General features: G+C 36.0%; 1 protein-coding gene across 1 annotated transcript in view; it reads left to right on the forward strand.

The window, feature by feature from the left end:
• CSRNP3 (cysteine and serine rich nuclear protein 3) overlaps positions 1-13,208 on the forward strand; it is a 189,518-nt gene that overhangs the window by 15,308 nt on the left and 161,002 nt on the right. The window contains exon 2 of the mRNA XM_025471000.3: positions 1,642-1,812. The gene's annotated coding sequence lies outside the window, so the exon portion shown is untranslated. The remainder of the gene's footprint in view (positions 1-1,641; positions 1,813-13,208) is intronic.

Below are 13,208 nucleotides of genomic sequence, written 5' to 3' on the forward strand. Positions count from 1 at the left end.
AACCCTGGGCTAAAATGACCTGGACCTAAGTAGCAGCATCCCCACTCTGGCTGGGTGTGTATCTCTACTTCGCCACAGTTCATGCTGCTTAGTACTGGCTCTTTGGTTGTGAAACCATTTCTTATAGTGTCTATGCTATCCTAGTGATGTGGGCTGGCTGTGTGAGGTTTGAGGACCCAGAGGGGTCCCGCAGGACCAGCCGTGTGGATCCTTGGCTTTGCACAGGATAGAAATCAAACGTGCACCGAGAGGAAGAGAGAGCAGAGTTTATGTAGAGAGAGAGCAGATAACAGGGAGAGCATCTGGGAGACTTGAAAAGGAAAGAAGAGTGAATCTCATCATTGCTTGGGGTCTGGGGGTGTTATTGAGGATTGTGGTCTGGTGCACGTCTTCTAGGCATCACGGAACAAAGACAAGTGTTTAGGTGTCCTCCATGGGTCACTTATGCCCCAGAGCCAGGGGTCTTGGAAAATCCTGCCCGGTCACTCCTTAGATGTTATCTACTGTGCTGGAAGACTCCAGAGAAGTCATTAACTCTTTGACCTTTGCAAGGAATACATACATGATCTGTTCTATAAGACATGTGGAGGTATATATCCTAGCTGGAATGGAAGCGGGAAAAGGAGCAAAGAAAGGAGTTTTTCTTGGATTCTCTTTCATTTTCCTATCTTAGTAGGGTAAAGGAGTCTTTCTTGATACCTTTGTTACAAATAACAGTAGACAAAAAAGAAGACTGAGATGACTTTATGATTTTATTACATCTGACCTTCTTCACTCATTGAGGTTACCTGCCACTGGAGGAACCACTAATCATTGTAACAGTTACTCTGGAGCTATGAAGAAATTATTACTCTCAGAGGTTTAATGATTCATCTAAATTGACATGAACAAATTTTTTAAATACATCAGGCTACCTCTGACTGGCTTTCACTGACCATGCTGATACAGAGAGTGAGATTAACATTTTATCCAGTAAAAGATTTAGGGACTGTGGTTTACCCTGCATAAAATCTATTCAGCCAACCTCCTTGGCATAGGACTCAAGTATCCCCTGTAGCTCTGCTGAATTGACTAGAAACATGATAAGGCATCTAAATTCTGCAGGTATAGCCAGCCATTCCTAGCAACCAATTTGATTTTTGACGGACAAAGAGCCCCAGGAAAGTAGATGCCTTTGTACCCGAGAAAAAAAGAAATCCCAAGCAAGATAGACATGCCCTAATCAGTATGCTCTGGGTATGACAGCATGCAAGTGAGTGATCTATTTTGTTCTGAACTCTAGCTCTGTCAATGACAGTACACGATTTACTAGAACAAATCAAATAAGTGTAATGGACTCCTGTTTTGACGTTTCAAAACATTGAACCATATTTCCTTATGCAGGGCTCTGATTCCACATTCTTAATTCTGGCTTTTTCTTCTAAAATGCTATTGTCAGAAATGAGAATGCAAATAACAGTGAATCAGGGTGCAGTGATTTTCAACGCTTTAAAGCATTATGGGAAGAATAATTTCTGCATGGGTATGATAATGTGGTAGATGTGGCTCAAAAAAATCACAGCCTCAAAAAAACGATTTGGAGACTTGGACTATGCCATGGTCAAATGTTTCAGTGCTTCGTTGCTCCCGTTCCTGTTACAGGTACATGTGACAGCGTCGCAGCTATGAGTGGAATTTTAAAGAGGAAGTTTGAAGAAGTTGACGGCTCCTCACCCTGCTCCTCTGTGCAGGAATCAGATGATGAAGTTTTTAGCTGTGACGGTGCTGACAGTGTTGATAGTGTCAATCTGTCCACTTGTAATCTTTTCACTGGTGAGTGTCTGAAGCTATATTTCAGGCTCTACTCTAAATTGGGTTGTATGGTCGATTCCTGGAGTTGCTATCTTTATCCACTGCCTTGTATCTGCTCCAAGTTTTTCATCATATCAGACATATTTGCAAAACGTGATATCATTTTGGTTAATTAAATCTCAGTAGCATTCTTCTGTTCATCTCTATGGAGTGTGAGAGGCAGAAATCAGTCCAACTGAAGGTAAGCAATTGAAAATGATTTCATATGTGCCTTCAGCTCTCTGAAATCCATCTTTTCAAAACCTGATCAATTGAGCTTTCTCGAACTTCTAATGATACTGGTCAATGTGTTATGGAATTAGCAGTGCTCGGTACAACACATTTATTTCCTAGGTGAGAAAATGACGTTTACTTTTAAAAGAATGCTGCTCTGAGATCAAAGCCTTGAAAGCCCTCAGCTTCTATCATTGTTTGAACACTGCTAACCCTCAGACTTGAGGCCCGGTTCATGCAGCAGAATAAGTGCAGCTTTCCGCATGTATATGCCTTTCCTAAGAAGTTAATGTGAACATCATTAGTGTGGGATGTTCTGACTTAAAATTCCAGCCATTCCAAACCACCTTCCCTGTAACTGACGCACATGTAACTGATTTCGGAATAGGTGAATCTTTCCCAACATCTCTGTGTCTATTCAATCCATCATTAGGGAAAGAGGGACCTCTAAATTATTTTTATTTATTTATATATTTTTAAGATATTCTTTTTAAAATTGTTTTACTTATTTATTCATGAGAGACACACAGAGAGAGGCAGAGACACAGGCTGAGGGAGAAGGAGGCTCTCTGCAGGGAGCCTGATGCGGGACTCGATTCCGGGACCCCAGGATCACAGGGGTGCCCCTGAGCCACCCGGGTGCCCCTCTAAATCAGTTTTAGAAGTTAATCATACAAAGCAAAACTAAATAAGGTCAAAGAAAGGTCCATGGGATGATGGATATCTACTTCCTTCTGGAACTCCAATTCATAAATAAAGGTAAAAATCATCCAACACAAAAGAGAGGTCTTTTTTTTTTTTTTTTTTTTTTTTTTTTTTTTTTTAAAGAGAGGTCTTGTATTTTACTTTTCCATCGTGGTTTTTTTTTCTGTAATATTTTTCTGAGGCATTTGTGTTTGGGGATTTTTAACTTACCAAAACAACCTTTTGAATTCACACTGATGTTCATGCAGTGTGGCTCTGCAACCCCTGAAATTCCATTTTTAACAGTCTTTCCTCCACTCCCAAGAATTCAAAACTTTGTTTGATATTCATGAATTCTCCTTCATCTCTGTTAGGAGCATTTAGAATAACAATAGGAATAATTTTATAAGAATGTTTATTTAGCCTCTGTGTCATTTACCTCTTGACCAAAGCCGAACTTACTTTTACAGTCTTATGGGAAGTATACAAAGTAAGGAGGAGATAAAGGAACCCTTAGGAGAAGGAAGGGAGAAAGCAACAGCTGTTTTGAGAATGGGATTTCCTAGTTACACAGAAAGGTTACTGTCAGTCAGTGGGTTTGGGGGGATAGGTTTGTTTGAGATTTATCTATATAGCCTTTCACCCCTCCCCGTAGGCGACTATAGCCCTGTGGAGGGCACATACCTTGCTGTTACTCACGGTGCTGAAGAGTACTGAGCTTTGAATGATGCTTAGACTTCTTTATTGAGTGAATGGATTACATTTAGATAATTCTTTGTTTTTCTTTTTATAATAGTTCTCTTTTTTGACAATAAACATTGTACATATTTGAGGAGTACAGCATGATGTTGTGATATATGTATGCATTGTGAAATGATCAGCACAATCAAGCTAATTTGTATTTCCATCACCTCACATAGTTACAGTTTTCATTGGTGGTGGGGAGAACACTTGAGATCTACCGTCCTGGCAAATTTCAAGTATACAATACATTATTTTTATAATTTCAGACAATTTTTAAAAGCCAGAGAGGATGAATCTATTGGATGTCTTAATCCTTAGTGTATATTTAAATTCAAGACCCTCAGGGACACTATTAAATACCTTGCCTGTGTACCTTGGAGAGCTCTCCTTCTCCAAACCCCAGAACACTGCAGGAGCTGCCTAGAATTTTTCAACTTTTTCCTTTTAGCCACTCCTGAAAAACATCATCAATCTAGACTCTATTTCTTTGAGTCTTCATCCAGTGCAGCAATTTTCACATGCTTGTGTTGATTTTTTTTTTTTAACTTTCAGCATGCTTTCAACCTCCCTGGTGTCTATGTCTCTCCTAAAGTTACAAATTGACTCTCTCCTGGAAAAATCAATTGTAGGACTCTCTATGCAAGATACCTATTGATTTCTATAGCTTGTGAGTTCACAAAGTACCTATAATGTTCATTTAAACACCATCAGGTCTTACAATTGTGGCTCAAGATGCTTTCCAGATGAAAGTGATGTTCTGGTGGCTTAGAGTAGTTTGAAAAATTATAGGTCAGGCACTTGTTATGAGCGCCTGAACACCCTGGAAAAGAAAAAGTCTGAGTGGAGAGTGGTTTTATTTGGATAAAACAAACTACTTGATAACTATTTTGGTATCTATTCACAACTTTTCTGTTTCATCATCATTGTGATGGTCTGTGGAGGAGGAGGCTCCAAGGTGCACAGAGGAGAAGTCAGGCTGATAAAGAAAGTAGCTTCAAAGTCTCATTAGCTTTCTTCTAGCACTGTTGTTAATATAATTTTCTTACTGCATTTTCAAAGGGTTTTGAGGGAAACATTTGCTGATGCGACTCTGCAAGGAAATGATATGTATTATTGACCAAGTTGTAATTGAATGTGTGATCAGAACCATGATTTGAGATAAACAATGGGAAGGAGGGGAAGGAGGAATGGATGGAAAATGTGACCTATGGATGGTTTCCTGTTATTGTGAGATATTCTTAGCTTAACCACCAAAATAAAATCTTACTGATTATTTCATAATGTTGGGCAAATGGGGGAAGAAAACTCCTTTTAATTCTTGAGAGAATACAACACTGTATAACAGAATAAGATAAAAACAATAGTAAAGAGTCAACCCTCATTTTGAATGAAAAGAGTGTTAGGACTAGTAGGGCCTTTCAGAACATGTAGACTATTTCTTATTTTTGCAGATTTGGAGATTGAGGTCCAGTGAGAGTAACTAGAGAGGAATCCAAATGTCAGCTCCTGGCAGATGACTTTCTACTAGACTAAAGGTGCTCCTTTCTGGGTCTGTTATATCATTGACTATGAAGTAGGACCCAAATAATCAAAAGAGAGACATTGCCTATATCTTTTGTGCCAGTTCCTCTTAGAAATCAAAAGAGTCTATCCTTTGGTAAAAGGGCAATTGGCATCTCATCTCTTGTCCTTTTTTTTTTTTTTTCCAATTGGTTTCTAGTGAAAGTGCTTGTATCTCCTGGATGTAATATGTGCCAGTGATGAGTTTATGAATAAATTCAATGAGCTAAAGAAATAGTGGACAGAGAATTCAATTTGAGTGTGAACGAACACTTTGCCTTCCCCTTTCAGTAAGTAAGTGACAGGGCAGACTGTTGAGACTTTCCTTGTATGTCACTGACATTGATGGAAATATCTTACAGCAAACATGTTGTTTTACATTTACACGAAGGAAATTGGTTTGTCTTGGTGACATAATGCTACTTGTGATAATGTGAAAATGTTACAATGAAAAGAAGATGAGATGAAGTATGCAGTGTGCATCTTTAACAGCAGCTAACAAACAGAGGGTTATTTCATTTACCTTAAAAGTAAAACCTTTGTATGTTCCACTTTTGCCAGAGGGGTGAACGGGCATCCTAGACTCTCTGGAAGAAAAAAAAGATAATGATATCTTTCCATCCCTTGAACTCCAGGACCCTACATTACTTGTTCAATAATTCAAGACTTCAGAAACCCACTTACCTTGCATTTCGATTAGACTCACTTAGTCACAGCTTCTGGCTGAATGCAGTAATTATATTCCATTTTGCTGCCTAGGTACAGAATTGGCTTTTATATTTGCTTGTTTGTTTTAAGCCCTGAAAAACTTAAATTTGGCTTTAAACTTAAAAGCACAATTGGTCTGAATTTCAAATAATTTTTTATATATCACTGTCATAGTGAATCCAGAAAAACCATGCTTTTTGCTTGTGGTTTTAACTCTCTGTTAGCAACCATAAAAAACTGAATGTAAATGTAGTCCTCATGGTGTTAATGGTACTATTTCTCACATCATTCAAGTGATAAAGCCCTAGTAGGATGGGATCCAAAATATATCACAGAAAATCTTTCGATTTCCCACATCTATTATTTACTCAGGATGTCTATAGGTGGAACTGATAGGGTAGCTGTATTTCATAAGAGTACAAGAATTAGAGTTGCTATTAAATATTAAAGACACCATCTTCACATTAGTGATCAGAAAATTTTCATCTGATGTAATTTCTTTACAAATATTTCATAGAGTATTTGCATGTTTTATAAACCTCTTGATAAGAATCACATCCTTATTTTGGGGTCACCTAGGAATAGTCACAGGCAATAAATAGATGATCACCCAACTGTAAAATATTGTGTGGCTTCAAAAATGGATCCAAATGAAATTTATGTGATTAAAATTCTACTAACCATTTTCAAAGCCCCATAATCTTTTGGCTTTGGTTTGAATACCAGAGGTTGACTGGCTTTATACTTGTTTATGATGATGACGATGAAATCATAGTGCCTGAAGCAAATGTCCTTGTGTTTCTCAAAAGATTTTAAAATTCATCATGCAGATTAGGCAATCTGATGCTTTCTGACAGCTCGAGGGAAGTATATTTGTGTGCATGTGAATGCAGAAAAGAATTAAATCTGGTCCTGCTTAAAAAAAAAAAAAAAAAAAAAAAAAGCCAGTTGGTGCTATTTCTAAATTGGCTGCGATATTTAACCATTTCACTCTGGAAAGTACATGTTTGTACTCTGAAAATGTTCCTTTTTTTTTTTTTTTTTTTTTTTGATCTGAGGAATTTGGGAGTAAACTGGGAATGTTTTAGGGCCACAGAATTGTTGTAGCATATGTCTTATCTGTTCAGCTGCAGTGATCTGGCTTGAACTAGAATAGTTAAATATTTCAAGTTTACTGAATTCATTTGACAGTGGGATTAAGGTTAAAAAGTATAGTTTTTACATGTAATGAAAAAATCAAATAACGAATATAACAAAAGATAAATATTTGATTTTCAGTCAAAGGTCAGCACATCAAAACTGGAAAGACATTTTTAAAAATGCTATTTAATGTTTAGGTTGGAAAGTATACTGAGTTAAAATTGAAATGGAAGCTCAGTTTGCTGCGTTTGGTTTTATCTTATCTCACAAGTATAGTAATAGAATAGTAATAAAGATTGATTTATGTAATTTCGAATTCTAGGACTTTGAATGAAATGTTATGAAACTTGATTTACATAATGAACTATTAAATCACTTGAAGATCCTTAATGGATAGCTGCAGTGGTCTTAATTAGCATGACCAAAAAAGCAAACTCTATTAAAACAATTTACAAAGCAACATGAAAGCTAGTGAAGATTGCTAGCCAGAGTGCTAAAAGCGTTAGATATTTCTGACTGCAATGCAAGAGTGAGCCCCATTAGTTGCGATATTGTGAAGACCTGAAATGCATGTAGTGCTACATATTTTTATGCCATGATTGGATGATAATGTTAGTGGATAGATTGTAAGATGAAAAATGTACATATTTAGTATTAAATTACGTTAATAAAATTACTTTAAAATATTCATGATCGAAGAATATTTAGCATATTTCATCTTAAAATTGCCCTAATGCTTACAACTCCTACATTTAAAAAACCATATATACTTTAAATCTTAACAATGCCAGGGTTTGCGGTACTTAATTCCATCCCTGAGAAACTTTGGAAGAAATAATGACTATTAATTTTAAACATTGTTAATTTTTCTAATATAGCCTGTCCTATTTCACAATTTCTCCAGAGACGTTGCCCACTATTTTCTTATTTTGTCAGATCTGACTTTCTGCTGTTTACTGTTTCTATGACAACTGTCATTTTAGCTTGGAGAGAGTAGTACCCATTTTAGATATATTTACGTTTTCAGAAACACATACACAAACATGTTTTAAGAATTTTTTACTTACCAAAATAATTGATCATTAAGCTGGCAATTGCCATGGTCATTAATCAATACCAATTTTAAATGTTATGCTAACTAAGATCATGGCTACATTAAGACGTGTATATCTTACATTTGAACTAGATTTTTTTTAATATATGCATAAAGCTAGAGAGGCTGCAAAAAAAATCTAAGAAGTAATCTTGACTTAAGTAATTTATGGATACTAATAAAAAAGTGTATATACCTAGAAATTCCCTTCAATATGAGGTAAATAAAAGTTTTGATGAAAAATTTTAAGATGAATGGAATCCAAAAAGGGTAAATGCAGCCTAAGTAAGTATTGTTATATTTTAAATGACATTTTTTAAAAAAGATTTTATTTATTCATTCATGAGAGTCACAGACTGAGAGAGAGGCAGAGACACACAGGCAGAGGGAGAAGCAGGCTCCATGTAGGAAGCCCAATGTGGGACTCAATTCCGGGACCCCAGAATCATGCCCTGAGCCAAAGGCAGATATTCAACCCCTGAGCCACCCTGGTGCCCCATGACTTTAAAAAAAAAAAAAATTCACTAGCTTTGTAGCCAGAATATGGAAAACGGTTGAAATTTATCATTACAATTATTTTAAACTCCTTGGTGGTAAGGGCTGCATACTATATTTGCCCCACATTGCTTAATGGTAATTATCACAACAAGCTTTAATTTGCCAAATGCTGTGCTAGATGCTTTAAAAAAATTGTTTTATTTCATTCTCATGCTAGATCTTAAATTTACTTTTGATTGGCATATTCATTCTTTTTCTTGAAAAAGGAGATACTTAATTGATCAAATGATTGTCAACTTGAACATGATGAGAGTCAACTGAAATAGGTTAACTGTAGAGAAATTAAGATTTGGGGCTACAATTGGGGTTACCTTCAACAGGTGCAGACTCATAGGAAAAAATGTTTTTAAATCAAATGTTCATGAAATTTCCAATTTATGCACACAATATTGCCAGTATAAGTGAAATCACTCTCCAACTCCCCCTGCATAGTTTTACCAACCTTTATTTTTTTTTAATTTTTAATTTTTTATTTATTTATGATAGTCACAGAGAGAGAGAGAGAGAGAGGCAGAGACACAGGCAGAGGGAGAAGCAGGCTCCATGCACCAGGAGCCCGACGTGGGATTCGATCCCGGGTCTCCAGGATCACGCCCTGGGCCAAAGGCAGGCGCTAAACTGCTGCGCCACCCAGGGTTCCCCCAACCTTTAAATTTATTCATTAAGTCTGGGACACCTGGATGACTCAGGGGTTGAGCATCTGCCTTTGGCTCCAGGTGTGATCCCGAGTCTGGGCATCGAGTCCTACATTGGACTTTGCGAGGAGCCCGCTTCTCCGTCTGCCTACGTCTCTGACTCTCTCTGTGTCTCTCACAAATAAATAAATATAAACCTTTAAAAAAGTTTATTCATTAAGTCAGAATATTCTAAAATTAGAACATTGAAATATTTTGAATCAATATATTTTACATTTACTTATTACTTTCAGAAGCTAAATGTATAAAACTTACAGCTTTAAGGATAATTTTTGCAGTATTTTTTCTTACGGTGAAAAATTGCACAGACTATATGGTTAAATAATCAGTGGAAAACCCATAGAGTCTATTACTATGTGGTCAACAAAAACAGTTGAGCAAATGTCTCTATTGATGTAAAACATCTTCACATTAATAAGTTTGTAAAATTATATTACATTTTCATGCCATTTGTAAAATCATATATGTATGAGGTATATATAGAATAAGATCTAGAAGTAAAAAGAGAAACATGTTTTCTGCAGAAATATAGAAAATCTTGACACATTTTTCTGGATAGTAGGTCTTGTTGTTTATATATTTCTCAGTTTTCACAATATCTAAATATTTTCTCAATTTATTTTAATGTATTTTTAGCCTAATAAGACTTGTGTTCATTCATTATAATAGGTCTTTCTAGATTTTTCACTAATATTATTCCTGCTGTTATTGCATGCTTATAGATAAATTTTAGAATAAATCCCTAAAAATAGAAATCATGGTTCAAAGGGTATCATTTTAAGATTTTTTTTTTTTCCATGAGAGACACATAGAGAGAGGCAGAGACATAGGCAGAGGGAGCAGTAGGTTCCCTGCAGGGAGCCTGATGTGGAACTCCATCCCCGAACTCTGGGATCAATCACACTCTGAGCTGAAGGCAGAAGCTCAACCGGATGAGCCACCCAGGAGTCTCTAACGGGTATCATTTTAATTGCCCTCTGGAAAGCTTTACTAATTTACGTACTTGCTTTAAGTAATTGAATGCGCATCGCCCCAACATTTTGCAAGTTGCCCCACACCATCTCCCCTGCCCTCCCCGGGGGGCAATTTGGTTTAAAACTGATTCCATTGATGGTAATTTAATTTGAATTTCTCTGAATACTAGGAAGCCAACTATTTACAAATTTATTTATTTGCCTTTTTTTTTCCTATATATATATCAGCGGTCTATTCTGGCTCTTTTTTTTACTATTATGATGATTTCTCTTTCATCATTTTATAATATTAAGAATTATTTGATGAACACATACACAATGGTGTCTTTTCTATTTTACCATTTGTCTTTTAACTCTGTTTATGTTTGCCGTGGATATATGTTTATGTGGTCAGATGTATCATGGATTCGGCTTTTAGAAAGTACGTAGGCAGAACTCTGCTCCCAAGATTAACTGTGCACAAATAATTTCTTCTAGAGCTTTCATAACTTTCTACTTTATATTTAAGTCTTTAGGCAAATTGAAAATTATGTTGGCATATTACGTGAAGTAGAAAGATGATTTTCCAGTTTTCCTAAGGTCATATACTGAATAGTATATCTTCTATTAATATGAAATTGTATTCTTTTGTTGAACCAAATTCTTACACACAATAGGATCAGTGTCTGTGGTCTCTTCTCTGTTTCATGATCTGGATGGTTATTCTAAAACCAAGAATAATGTTATATAATGACTCTATAGTGAGTTTTACTATCTCACATAAGAGTTCCCAATTTTCCTTTACCAGAACAGAAAAACCACATCCTACCATACTCTAAAGGCCCCATAAGCTATTTCACATGATCATTATTTGAATTTTAAAAGAATTCTGTCAAGCTACCAAACAAACCATTGCTAGGTCATGGAAATTACATTGAATGTATAGATGAATTTGATTCACAAGGAAGATTAACATCTTCACCGTAGTGCTTTTCCATTTTAGGAATGCCAGTGTCTTTTCATATTTAACTGTTATTTTGCCCACAGTAGAGTTTTGTGGTTTTCTTCTTGCTGTGCATTTTCCTTTCTGAGTCCCTAAGTTTTTAAAATATTTTTGTCCCTATTAGGAATGAGATTTTTTAAATATGTTGTAACAGTTTATTTTTGGCACTAAAGAGACATTGTTTTTCTTTTTTTAATGGAAATATTTCCATGGTTATATTTTATTTGGCCATAGGATAGTCTTTATCCTACATGAAGGAGGTATCCTTCCATTAAGAGTTTTTAATTAATAATCACTATAAAGTTACATCAAATTCCTCATTAGTACATATCAAAATAATCTAGTTTTTTTCTTTGACCTGTTAATAGTATGAACTGAAAAATATTTTTTTCAAATATAAAACTATTATTACCTTTCACTCTGTTACATCAGAAGGTAATTTAATCCCACATGAGGATCAAATTTAGTCTGGTAATATGTGTGCATTAAAGGGCCCTTGAAATGTTCAAGGTTAATTTAAAACCCATTTAAAAATGTGTTTCATTATGAAAAGCTGAAGGCAACACGCTTCCTGATTTCAAACCATATTATAAAACTACAGTAATTAAAGCAGTATGATACTGACATAAAAACAGATACATGGATCAATGACACAGAATAGAGACCCCAAAAATAAACTTATGCATATATGGCCAACTAATAATTCACAAGGGAACCAAAAGATTCAATGGAGAAAGGTTATTCTCTTCAGTAAACGGTGTTTTAAAAACTGGATATTCACATAATATAATATATATATAATATATGATATAAAAGAGGACCTCTGTCATATGTCATTTACAAAAATTAACTTGAAACAGACTAAGGACTTAAATGGATTAAGGACCTGAAACCATAAAACTCCTAGAAAAAACGTAGGTGAAATAGCTTTGACTTAGCAGACTTGGCAGTAAGTTTTTAGACATGACATGAAAAGCACAAGCAACAAAAGCAAAGATCAACAACTAGGACTATATCACACTAAAAGGTTCTGCATAGCAAATGAAACAATGCACAAAATTAAGAGGCATCTTATGGAATGAAGGCAATATTTGCAAACCATTTATCTGATAAGGTATTAACATCCAAAATACAGAAGGAACTAAGGCAACTCAACAACAACAGCAACAACAACAACAACAAAACAATCCAACAAAAAAATAGACAAAGGGGGATCCCTGGGTGGCGCAGCGGTTTGGCGCCTGCCTTTGGCCCAGGGCGCGATCCTGGAGACCCGGGATCGAATCCCACGTCAGGCTCCCGGTGCATGGAGCCTGCTTCTCCCTCTGCCTGTGTCTCTGCGCCTCTCTCTCTCTCTCTCTCTCTCTCTCTGTGTGACTATCATAAATAAATAAAAATTAAAAAAAAAGAGTAAAAAAAAAATAGACAAAGGACCTGGATAGAATTTTCCAAAGAAGATATGATGGCCAAAAATACATGAAAAGGTGATAAAATTTCTAATCGTCAGGGAAATGCAAATTGAAATAATAATGAAACATCACCTCAATCTTGTTAGAATGGCTATAATAAAAAAGGCAAAAGATAACAATTTTTTTAAAGATTTTATTTACTCATGAGAGACACATACATTGAGAGAGAGAGAGACAGAGAGAGACAGAGAGAGACAGAGAGAGATAGAGACATAGGCAGAGGGAGAAGCAGGCTTCATGCAGGGAGCCTGATGTGGCACTTGAGCCCAGGACTCCAGGATCATGCCCTGAGTCAAAGGCAGATGCTCAACCCCTGAGCCCACTCAAATGTACCAAGATAATAAATATTGATGAGGATGTAGAGAAGAGGGAATGTTCATGCACCATTGCTGGAAATGTAAACTGGTACAGCCCCTATAAAAACAGAATGGAAGTCCCTCAAAAAATTAAAAATAGAAGTACCACATGATCTAGCAATCCCACTTCTGGGTAAATATCAAAAGGAAATGAAATCAGTCTCTCAAAGAGAGGTCCAGA

Source organism: Canis lupus, chromosome 36 (assembly GCF_003254725.2).
Source record: "Canis lupus dingo isolate Sandy chromosome 36, ASM325472v2, whole genome shotgun sequence".
Taxonomy (NCBI): Eukaryota; Metazoa; Chordata; class Mammalia; order Carnivora; family Canidae; genus Canis; species Canis lupus.